The following is a 13,144-nucleotide window of genomic DNA, read 5'->3' as shown; positions in this document are numbered from 1 at the left end:
TTCTTTTCTTCCTCTCACATATTGATTTTTATCTTATCGTCTTTGTAAAAAAAATCAATATAAGATATTAACGTGGTTTAACCGTGACCTTTCAAATAGGAGAGAAGGGAAGGGGGGAGAGATTAAAAGGGGAGAGAATCCTCCTCCTTTAGAGATTGGCATAACTCATCAGTGATCCTTCACCATCAATCATTTTGGTTATTCAGTGAAAATTTTCCATTAAACAAGGATAAAATAATAAAAATATTATCAATGTTTTCACTAAATTGATGGTATTTTTGTAATTTTGATCATTCTTTAACAATTTTTTTACGGAATAACTAAAATGATTGATGGTGGGCAAACTCATGGGTCATGGATTTCAAATCTCAGAGACAAAAGTGAAGAATTATGCTAATTTCAAAGATCATTTTGGCTAAAAAACCTAATTTGTTTAATACATTAACTGTCAATGATTAATAAGGAATATTTCTTTTTTAAGAATAAAACTCAATTTCACATTTTGCAAAATTTTAAGGAGATATTTTACCATAAAAGCACAAAGGTAATTATTTAATTAGTTATCGATTTAGATGTTTTTCTTTATTTTGTTTAAAGTTATGATGAAGTAACTGTCTTGAGCATTCAGTTAAAAAAATAGAAAAAACTAATGAAAATGACTTGAAAATTTTGAGTTTTAATCAAAATGACAAAAAGTTGTTGTAAGTGAATAATATCAGGAGTGACCTTTTAGAGTAAAAATGTCTTTAACGTTAAAAGTGAACAGTACCATAAGTGTTTCGTTAAAACTCCCTTAAAAAATACAATAGTAAAAGAAATGTGAGTAATGATATTGTCACATTTGTGACCTTATGCATGTTATGTTGAATGTTTAATGAAGCAACTGTCTCGAATTTTCACTATTTTTTTTATTTAATTAGAGATACAATCTAAAAATGTATGAATTATTTATAGGAGTTTTAGAGCATCTCTACCCAAAAAAACAAAAAAAACAATGATCTAAAATAGTATTGGAGTTTATCTTTTAATAGGTTTTCTGATTTAAAATCTCAATTGACAAGCCGTAATCTATTTGCTAATTTAATTTTTAATTCATGTGGAAATGTTGTTTTTAAATGAACCAAAAATAAGTGAAACAAAACCAATCAAGCACCATATCTATGTGCTAACGCCGGCAAATGTAAATTATACTATGTTTGAATGAGGAAAATAAATTTGAAATTTTGACAAAGGTCAAACTTTAAAAATGAAAATGCACCAATTCCCCTGTTTGAATTTATAAACATAAAAATTTAGAATTTCTACCTAAAAAAAATTGAAATTTAGGACATCTAATTCTCAATTTCAGAGCAGCAAAATAATATTAAATGTATTAATATATAAGAAGAATTATTATATCCCACTGATCTCTCTTTGCAATCCAATACTCAGTTTCACTCTCTACGCCATCCCTCTCTGCAAAATATGGGTTTTGGGTGTTTAAAAGATACAAAATAATTCTTATTAAATTTAAAATTTAAAATTATGGGTTCTTCGAGTGAAAAAAAAAAACAAAATCATATTAAATGGAAAATTTGTATATTTGCTTCTAGGTTCTAAAGGTGTGTAGCCCAAGCTAAAAAAAAAAAAAAGTTTTTGGATCACTTTGTGTTTTTGGCAGCCTCAAAGGGTTCTTCAGTTGCCACTTGCCACTTTCGTGGAGGTTCTCCTCTCCTCCTTCGCCGTCGTCGTGGCTTTGCCTTCGAATGTCGACCATCTTCTCATCTCCCTACTCCATACAGCCACGCCAAACCCTATGTTCGGTTATAAGTAGGAAATTCCAAATGGCTGGAGCGAAAAGAAGCAACGAAAATCGGGGCTTGGGCTTTCCGGGTTCTTTTGACCATTTGTAACTTCAACTAAAGGATTCATCTTGTCCGTCCATTTAAACCAAGGGCTTTTATTTTTGTCATAAGATATGTAAATAGGCATGTCAACCGGAGGAAAATTGTTGGGTTTTTAGGTTGGTTTTGTTTCCTTTATTACGCACAAATTTTGAGTTGTTGTTAGTCCTAAGAGAAATCTCAACCCACTCCTAATTGTCAAGGCAAGGGTAATTAACCTAAAAAACTAAGAGCTCGTTTGGATATACTTTTAAAATGATTAAGAGTGTTTTGGGTGAAATTTTTTTTGAAAACAATCCTTAGTAAAAATGCTAATAAATTCTAGGAAAGCACTTAAAATGCTTCCTGGAAAAAGCACATAACTAGTGCTAAAACATTTAAAGTGCTTTTGGAACTCAAGAACATTTTCTCTAAAAGCGTTTTTAGTCATTTTAAAAGCACATCTAAACGAGCCCTAAAAAATGCACCTTCAAGCCCAGCTTAAAAAATGGGCTAATTGGTGGGCCTAGAAGCATCGAACTTCTTAGTCATGCTATCCGTGTCCAACTGTGTGCCCGAGTGCCACTTGATGTTAGGCTAACGTCGACCTGACATCAGCCACGTTATAATTTATTTTGCGTTAAGTGCATGCATGACAAGCGCCCATGAAAGGCGCGTTAGGGTGACAAAAAATCTCTGTGTCTGAGTCTATGCATGGGCAATGTCGCCCGTTTTAGTGTGTTGGATTTCCAGCTGTTAAAATTATTAATTGTTTGATTTACAACAATTAACAGAATTTGAATTTAAACCTAACGGCTGGTGCATGTGGCAGATTGTGGGCCTTGGATTTCCAACGGTTATACAATGATCCTTCCTTTTAAGGGGTTAAAGTTTCAAAATAAAAAAGTGACCGTTGTTCCCACTTGGCATAACCTAGGCTGTTGGATTGCAAACTAAAGCTAATTAAAAACCAGAAAAATGCAAATTAAAAATTAAAAATTTCCTATAAATACTCCACCATCCTCTTCCACCCTACATCACATCTCAGTATTTCCAAACCAATTACTCTTTCTTTCAAAGTTTACAAATACTTCTATTTAAAAAAAAAAAAAAAAAAAAAAAAAGGGCTAATGACATAGGCTCGAATTGGTCGATCATTGAAGATGTTACACTAAGTGAATGCTAGGTTCGAATTTGTCATAACCCAATTATAGATAATGCGCAGAAGTTGCATCAACTTTGGAAGAAAGTTTATACCGATTTTAGCAAACATCTTGGCAATAAAAGAATGGAGCAATATCTAGCATGTCAGTGGAAAACCCTCAACAAAGAATTTACTAGTTGGAGAAAATGCCTCAAACAAACTCAAGATAATCTTCAAAGTGGTGAAAATATATTGGATGAGGTATCAATATTTATTTATTAATTTTGTCAATATTTAAGTTTAAATTGAGTTTTTTTTAGCTCTCTAAATTTTTGTAGGTGCTTCAAGCACAAGCTTGGTACAATGCGGTCAACAAAAACAAGTCATTCACCCATCATGAATGTTGGAATGTTGTCAAAGTTGGCCCAAATACAAAATTGTGGGAAGTGGTCCACCATTTGTCATGAACAAGACCCCTATGCACTCAACACCAGAAGAAGACCCATGTTCAGGAAGGCAACCGCGTTTAAGTGTCAAAATTGGCAACGATCCATCATTCAATTAGGCCTCATGGTCGGAAGGCTGCGAAGAAAAGAGTTGCAAAAGTAGAGTAGAGGTGGGTTCAAAAAACAAAAAACCCAAAAAAGAAGACTGAAAATCGAACTGAGGCAGAAAAGAACCGAACCTGATGTGAAAAACTGAACTAAACCAAAGCTGATTAGTTCAGCTTCGGTTTCTGAGGTTCGAAAACAGAACTGAACATATTATTATTTTTATTTATTTATACTGGTATTTATTTTTTGAGCCTAATTTCAAGCCCAATTTTCAAACTCAAATGTTTTGAAAGGTAAACTTGAAGCTCAAACATGTTAAGAGAAATCTAAGTAACAACGGACTTAGGTCTTTGTTCTTCTGCTTTCTCCCTAGCAGCCACATTTCTCTCCCTCTTCGTTATCTTTTGTTCCTCCCTAGCAGGTCTTCTTTCCCTTTTCTTTTTCTTTTGTTTCTCACCAGCAGCTATCTTCTCTCCCTCTTCTTTCGTCCTGCCTGAACCTAATCACGAATTCCTTCCTTCGTCTTTCATCTTCGTTCTTCGTCCTTCTGTCATTCGCGATCGCAACTCACCGTCTTTATCCTTCCTAATGGCTCTCTTTTTTAAGTTCAGTTTTTTCTAGTCTTTTTGTGATGGTTACTAGCCAATGCTGCAAGTGTGTGAAGGTTTTTTATTGTCTATATCAGGTTGTAAAACTCTTGTAATTTCAAATTTTCTGCAAGTGTTTTTCATTTTGCATTTTCTCATTGTCAAGCTTTAAAAATTATGGTGGTTAATTTGATTGGGTCTCTATCTATATAATCACAATGCATCTTTTGATTTTATAGCTTTCCCCTGCTATGGTAATTATCTTTTGATTCTTACAGTTAGAGATTGCGATTTTTAGCACAACATTCTTTAGAAAAAAACCAAACAGAACAATAAATTCGGTTTGGTTTTTCAGTTTCAGAAAAAAACCGAACCCACCCGGGCCACCCCTAGCAAAAAGGGTTTTTTTTTCCACAAGTGACACGTGGTATTACAAGATTAGTAAAAAGTCTAATCGAAAATTCATCCATAAAATTGTAATTTTGGATAATGATATGTGGCGCGACAAGATTAGTTAAAAATTTTATCTGAAACTGAATATAGTATTAATTTTTTTAATATCAATTGCCTGGGCATTCCATTTACAAGTTGAATATGCACTTAGGCAATCACCATTCACTATGGCAGTAATTGCCTGTTGCCTATTTGCCTGGGCAATTATTGCCTAATTGTCTGGACAATTATTGCCTTTTAAAGGTGGATTTTAAGATCTGGTTTGGTACTGAGGTGATTCTGAAAAAAGCTGGTATCAAAAAAAGCTGGGAGCTATTTTTGTGTTTGGTAAACATTCAGCTTCAGCATTTTTTCACAGTTTTGGGTGAAAAAAAGCCAAAAACAAGAAGCTGCAAAACCCAGCTTTGAAAAATCGGCTTTTTTCACATCTGTTTTACATAAAAGTTTACCAAACACTATAATACTGTTTTTTTTTTTCAAAAGCACATTTACAAAAAAGTTTACCAAACACTCTACTGCTTTATTTCACAGCCGCTTACTCTCACAGCACAGCAGAATCAGTTTTTTTTTCAAAGCACAGCAATACCAAACCAGCCCTAAGTCTAAGCCCAAATCCATGGTGCTGGCATCAGCAAGTTATTTTAATTTTTTGGCGCCAGGTGCCCGTAAGTGAGATTGACTCCATTCGATATGTTTGAGCCATTGGGCCACATTTCAGACGTCGATTTCAAATTCTCACTATAATCCAACCATTCTTATTATCTTTGGCAATAAAAAAAATTATAAAAAAAATTCAGAAAACTTAGCAAAATATCAAAACAGATGAAAAATAAATAAATTTTAAAATTTTCCAACAAATAAAAAAGCATTTTTACTAAACATCGTCCAACAAAGCATTAAAAAACATCATAATTCAACAAAGCATTAAAAAAACATAAACTCAAGAAAGCATTAAGAAACAACATAATTCAAGAAAACATGAACCAAACAACAATTAAAGCTCCATAATTTTCTTTCAATCTCCAATTGTGTTTGATCAAGTCAAGTTAATGTACGCCATGAATATAAGAAGATTGCATTTCAGTATGATGCTCCATCATCCTGGTGAACAAATGACTATCTCTAAATAATGACCATTTTGGTTGCACACGTGGCGCAACGAGAGCAACCAAAATTTATTCAAAAATCTCAACAAAGATTCCTGATAGATATGGCTGAAGATAGGAGGATGACACGTGGCATAATAAGAGCAATCGAAAACTAGTCGAAAATTTAAACATGATATTTGATAGACATGGGCACGTGTCATAATCATAGTCACCTAATCTAAACTAATCTCATCCGTCCATATCTTGAATTATACATTAAAAATAAATAAAATATTGGAGAAATTAGGATGCAATCCCCAACCACCAATATCCTTTGATTGAAATCTTATTGATTTTAAATTTTTTATCAAAGTCCTTCCACTTTATACACATCAGCATATTTACATTTAAAACTTTATGTCACCTATAAATGTAATTAATTGGGTAAAGTACAAAAAACTACGTCAATTATTGGTGTCACGACACTTTCATACCTCATCTTTTAAAATTGACAATGTCATACCTCATCTTTAGAATTTGGTCCAATGTTATACCTTCCGTTACTTGGCCGTTTACTTTTTAGTTAAATGCTGACGTGGCTTGATTCGGGGCCCACTTTTTATTAAAAACTAAAAAAAAAAATTTGTTAAATATTTTTTAAATATTAAAAGAAAAGTAAAAAAATTAAAAAATTAAAAAAATTAAAAAATCCCCCTCAGTAACCCCCCCCCCCCCCCCCCCCCCCCAAAGAAGAAGAAGAAGGAGGAGGAAGAGGAAGAAGAAGAATAAGAAGAAGGAGGCTGCGAAGGTTTCTCGATTCCACCTTAATGGGATCTGGGTTTTTTTTGTCGTTTTTTCCTCCTCATTCTTTTGCAGATTCGGGTTTTTTTTTTAATTTTTTTTTATTTTTCTTCTTCTTCTTCTTCCTCCTCCGTCTTTTGCATATTTGGATTTTTATTTTTCTTCTTCTTATTCTTCCTCTTCTTCTTCCTCATCCTCTTTTTCCTCCTCCTCCTTCTTCTTCTTCTTCTTCCTCCTCCTTCTTCTTCTTCTTCTTCTTCTTCTTCTTTTGGGTTGCAGATTCGGGTTTTTTTTTCTTCTTCTTCTTGTTTCTTCTGGGTTGCAGATTTGGTATTTTTTTTTTTTTTCTTCTTCTTCTTCTTCCTCCTTCTTTTTTTCTGGGTTGCAAGAAGGGGACTGGAAGGGAGAAGAAGATGAAGATGGGGGGAGAAGAAAGGGAAGAGGGGCCGGCCGCGGGGGGGGGGGGGGGGGGGGAAGGGTACGAACATAAGGTTTTTTTTTTAATATTTAAAAATTATTAAATGATTTTTTTTAGTTTTTAATAATATTTATTAATTTTTTAATAGAAAGTGGGACCCGGATCAAGCCACGTCAGCATTTAACTAAAAAGTAAATGGCCAAGTAACGAAAGGTATAACATTAGACCAAATTCTAAAGATGAGGTATGACATTGTCAATTTTAAAAGATGAGGTATGAAAGTGTCGTGACACCAATAGTTGAGGTAATTTTTTGTACTTTACCCTAATTAATTCATTACTTTTCAAAATTTCATAAGATTAGTGAGAACTAATCAATTCCTACATTTTAGGCAAAACAAAATATGTTTTGGGAGATAGCTTTTTATTTCGTTTATATCTTAGTTTGAATTCAAGTTATTTATTTAACAGGTACATGTGAATTTAAATGCACCCATTGGTGCATTTGGGATATTTGCACCCATAAACATGTTATGGTTTTTCTTGACTTGTTACATATACAATTTTTATAACATGTATATTTGAGCTCCACATTACAATTGGTACATTATTTCTCACAATTCCTTTGATGGGGTACAATTACAGTGTGTACATATAAATCTGAGATAATATTATAGATGGGTACAAAGAGAACACAAAAAGGCAGGTTTAATTTGCACTTTGTGGGTAGAAAGACAAAAGAAAATATTGGTTCATGGGTACAAAGATTGAAACATAAACAATTGTTCCGCAAATATACTACAATTAACGGTGATATGAGTTTGCACTCTGCAACTTTTGGATTGCTTGGGTGATTTTACAGAAGAAAATTGTGTGTGGGTTCTAGTTGGCCAGGTTGTACCCACCAGTAAGCAGTGCAGATTATTTCAAATTTGAAAATCAAATTAAACTAATATTTGGTGTGCTTGATATCACTGCTATGTGTTTTTAATTTGGGATAATTTGGAGGTTAATTAGATTGGATAATCTGGAGGTCTTAGTGGCAAGGTTAGTAATTTAAGGTACATATATGTTTATTGTTAAGATGAGTTTGCACAATGTAATAAATGGAGGAATTGAATCAAAGTTTTTAAACTAATAAGGCGTGAGTCTATAATATATGATCAAGAGAGACATAAAACTCAGTGTCCCTAAAATATTTGTGAATAGTAAAAGTCGTGTTAGTTACCATTCGCAATGAGTGGAAAATGAATATTAACAGTCAGAATAATTTACTATTTAAATGAATAGTAACTGCCATAAGTCTAGTTCTAGATCCAAATCAAAATGGGCGGAAGTCCTTTAAGCCCAGGTTTGGTATTGCTTAAATTATTTTACAAGGGGTTATGAAAAAAGCTGGAGTAAAACTTGTGTTTGGTAAGATCATCTCCAAAGAAAATGTCAAATTATAAGAGTCCAATTACAATTGATGGTTGATGTGGCAATTTGAAGTCTTATGTCAAATTTTGTACTTCTCAAACCGAATTGTCAATCGTATTTTATTATTTAAATAGAGTTTTAAATGGTTGTAATTATTAAAAAAATGTTAAAACAAAATTTTTATTGGTTGAGATGTTAGTGGAATAAGGGATCCACAATTAAAATGAATTAAAAATAAATCTGACATTGATGTCATATTTGACTCCAAATCATAAAGCCTTCAAATCCATTCAACAAATAATACTTCGGTTGGAAAGGTTTTTTATGTCAAATATGCACAATGGCATTCAACCTAGGATTTTAACATCTTCCTTAAAGACGCTTTAAGTATGTTTTTTCTAAAAAATCACGGGTCATTCAAAATGAAAAAATAGTTAAAAGCAGAAGCAACATTTTGCTCATTCTCAAAACCTACATTTTTTCCAAGGAGGCGGATGAACAGTGCCCTTTAATAAATTTTTCTAAATGGCATTCTTGCCCTCTCCTTCTCCCTTTTCGTCAACCTCAACTTGATGGCTTCGATGCTAAGGAACCTCCCCTTCAACGTCTGCACCCTTCTACAATAACTTTGGTGCCAGTGGATTTTCTCTTCAGATTTGATTTTCTGGGTAATTTTATGGTTTTATCTATTTTAGATGGATAAACCATCTATTGGAAGAATTAGCCGTCCTACAACCATCCTACAGCCGTCCTACCTTGTCCTACCTACACACTAGCCGTCCTACAGCCGTCAAGCCGTCCTACAGCTGTCCTACCTTGTCCTACCTACACACTAGGACGGCTACCTTGTCCTACCTACACACTTGTATCATGTATATATATCCTTGTAATCTTGTAGAGAAATAAAATGAGAAAAAGCATTCTCTTCCATATTCTCCACATGGTATCAGAGCCGGAACCTTAACCGGCCTGACTCCATTGTTGTCCCTTCTCTTCTTCTGCACATTCGTTTCGATAATGGCAGAAGATAATCTTTTTGTCTCAGAAGCTGAAAGCTTCACAGCTCCTCGCCCTAGTTTTCCAGAAGCTGAAGTCAACCCAAACCAACGTTTGTGTTCTGTGTTGTTAAATGAGTTTAACTATCTTCCATGGTCCAGATCAATATCTCTTGCCCTTGGAGGAAGATCCAAACTTGGATTCGTCAATGGAAGTATTGAAGCACCTGACGTCACATCGCCGGAGTATGAAGCATGGCTGTGCAAAGACCAGCTGGTCATGTCGTGGCTCCTCAACTCCATGGATCCTAAGCTGTTTGAAATTTTCAGTTTTTCAGAATCCTCTAGTGCTCTTTGGAAGGCAGTCAAGGACATGTATGGAAATCAAAACAATGCTGCTCGAGTGTTCCAGCTTAAGAGGAATCTTGCAAGTCTTCAACAAGGTGATAAATCCTTTGTTCATCATCTCGGTTGCATGAAAAACATGTGGAACGAACTAGAAATGTATCGACCACACACTATCGATGCTGCTGTACTGTTAAAAAGGTCCGAGGAAGACAAAATCTTTCATTTGCTTGCAAGTTTGGGTTCTGAATATGAAGATCTTAGAAGCCATATTCTAATGAATCCTGAACTTCCATCATTTGCAAGTGTTTGCACTACTATCCAGCGAGAAGAAGTACGCAGAAAAGTCATGAATGTTGACGTAAAACCTAGTGTGTCTGAGACTAGAGATTTTGTGACAAATCACAATTCATTTGGAGATAAAGTATACAAGGGAAAAAGGCCAGATCTGAAGTGTCTACATTGTAATAATGTTGGACATCTAATAGATCGATGCTGGATATTGCACCCTGAGTTGAAGCTAAGGTTTGAGAACAAGCCTTTAAGAGATCATAAGGGCTCACACGCTAGACCACATACAAACAAGTACCATGCTGCTGCTGCTACATCCATCGGTGGGTCGATGAACTTTACAGCCAATCCGGCTGACTTGTTGAATGAGTTCTCAATCTACCTTCAAACCAGAAAAGGAAGCACAGGTGAAACGTCGACTGGGGAAAGTCAAACTGCTCTTCTTGGACAGTTTGCAGGGTTCTTAGCTGAATCTGGTCATGTACCTCAAGGAGACATTCCAGGTATCATGTGTGCTCTTTCAACTGCTCTAAATGTTAGTCACTCTCATGATTTTTGGATTATAGACTCAGGTGCCACAGATCACATGACAAATCAATATTCTAAGCTATACGATTTTGAAAGCCACACTAAACCATCACTAGTTTCTGTAGCAAATGGTAGAGGTGTGCCAATTCTAGGTAGAGGGAAAGTTAAACTGATCTCAGAAACTGTTGAGTCCACAGCGTTATATGTTCCATCTTTTCCTTTTCAATTATTGTCCGTAGGAAAGATTACAAACTCTCTAAACTGTCGTGCAATTTTTTCCCCCCACAATGTTGTTTTTCAAGATCTAGCCACCAAGAAGTTGATTGGTGAAGGTCACTACCTAAATGGGTTGTACTATTTTTCAGAGGACCTCAATGTTCCAAAGGGGTTCCAAGTCAGCTCAAACCTAGAACATCGGTTGTGGCATCAACGCCTAGCACATCCCTCAGAATCTGTGTTGTCTACGTTGTTCCCTAGTTTATGCAAATCCTCCCTTGTATGTGAAATTTGTCATTTGTCAAAATCTACTAAACTCCCATTCAATTCTTCCATGTCTAGGACTAGCAAGTTGTTTGAGATGGTGCACTCCGATGTTTGGGGACCTGCACCTCTAGAGTCTTTTGACGGTTATAGGTACTACGTTATCTTTGTTGATGATTTCTCAAGAGCCACTTGGTTGTACCTCCTAAAATTCAAAAGTGAAGTTATGGATGCTTTCAAGGATTTTCATAATCTTGTCATGAACCATTTTTCGTCCCAAATCCACATACTAAGGTCTGATAATGGCACTGAATATACATCCAAAAATATGACTAACTATTTGAGCACCCATGGAATTATACATCAAACAAGTTGTGTAGGTACTCCTCAGCAAAATGGAATTACCGAAAGGAAGAATCGGGACCTACTTGAAAAAACCAGGGCGCTAATGTTGCAAATGAATGTGCCTAAGAGGTTTTGGTCTCAAGGAGTTCTTGCAGCCACCTACCTTATCAACAGACTGCCTAGTCGTGTTCTGGATACAAAATCACCATCTGAGGTTATGCAAAACAAAAAAATTAATCTTTCCCATCTGAGAATCTTTGGATGTACCTGTTATCTTCATATTCAATCCCATCACCGAGACAAGCTTGACCCCAAAGCTGTCAAGTGTGTTTTCATGGGATACTCCTCCACCCAAAAAGGGTACAAATGCTACAATCCGTGCTCCAGGAAGATGTTTGTCTCAAGAGATGTACGGTTTGATGAAAACCAACCATATTTCAACAAATCATCAGATCAAAATCGTCAGGGGGAGCATTTCCTAGATCTCTTCCCATTGCCAAATCCAGTCGAACCAAGTGACTGTGTCCATTCACTACCTCACAACCGGGACTCTCATGCAACTCTTAATGACAACCTGCTTATTGGAGACGACACTGAAGCCTCAGAAGCACAAGTAGTTCCCCATGACCATAACACAACATCTATACAAGAGAGTGGAGCTGAACCTATTGTGATCCCAGCTCAACCCCGTAGGAATCCGACTCGAGATCGACATCCACCATCAAGGCTGCAAGACTATGAAACTTACCATGCCAGGTACCCTATTCACAAGTTTGTAAATTACTCCAAAGTCTCTCACTCTCATGCAGTTTTCCTCAGTAAACTGTCCTATGAAAGTGAACCAAGGAACTTTCAAGAAGCCAATCGTCAAGTTGTGTGGAGGCTAGCCATGGAAGAAGAACTCAAAGCCTTGAATGAAAATAAAACCTGGAGTGTAGTTCAACTTCCCAAAGGCAAGAAGGTGGTAGGCAGTCGATGGGTCTATAAAATCAAGTTTAATTCTGATGGCTCAATTGAACGACACAAGGCAAGATTGGTGGCTCGCGGTTTTACTCAAACTTTTGGAGTGGACTATAAGGAGACATTTGCTCCCGTGGCTAAGATGAGCACAATAAGGGTTTTGTTATCTGTTGCAGTGAACCATGAATGGCCATTGTACCAAATGGATGTAAAAAATGCTTTTTTACATGGAGACCTCGAATAGGAAGTCTACATGCAACTACCCCCGGGCCATCCACAAGCACAGAATTCAGGTATGGCTTGCAAGCTTCATAAGTCAATCTATGGCTTGAAACAATCTCCTCGTGCCTGGTATGCCAAACTGAGCTCGGTACTTGAAAATTTTGGGTTCAAGAGAAGTCATGCTGATTCCTCCCTGTTTGTTCGAATAGGATCAGTTGGCAAATTAGTTGTACTAATCTATGTTGATGATATCAACATCACAGGTGATAACATTGATGAGATTCACACTCTTAAACATTCTCTTCATCAACAATTTGCCATTAAAGACTTAGGAGTTTTAAAATACTTCCTTGGGATTGAACTGGCCACTTCCCCCAAGGGACTTTTTTTGAGTCAAAGGAAATATGTGATTGACTTACTTCAAGAAGTGAAGATGATGGATTGCAAACCAACTCGTACTCCTCTTGATAGCAAATTGAAGTTGGACTTGACAGGAGAACCTCTCAGTGATATCAGTTACTACCAACGATTGGTGGGTAAGCTTATATATCTCACCATCACCAGACCGGATATAACTTACGCCGTCAGTCTTGTAAGCCAATTCATGCATGCACCCACTGAAGCTCATTTAAATGTTGTTAAAAGAATTCTCA

Source organism: Pyrus communis, chromosome 6, assembly GCF_041283825.1.
Source record: "Pyrus communis isolate YQ-2024b chromosome 6, ASM4128382v1, whole genome shotgun sequence".
NCBI classification, from domain to species: Eukaryota; Viridiplantae; Streptophyta; class Magnoliopsida; order Rosales; family Rosaceae; genus Pyrus; species Pyrus communis.
Note: the sequence above shows the minus strand (reverse complement) of the source record.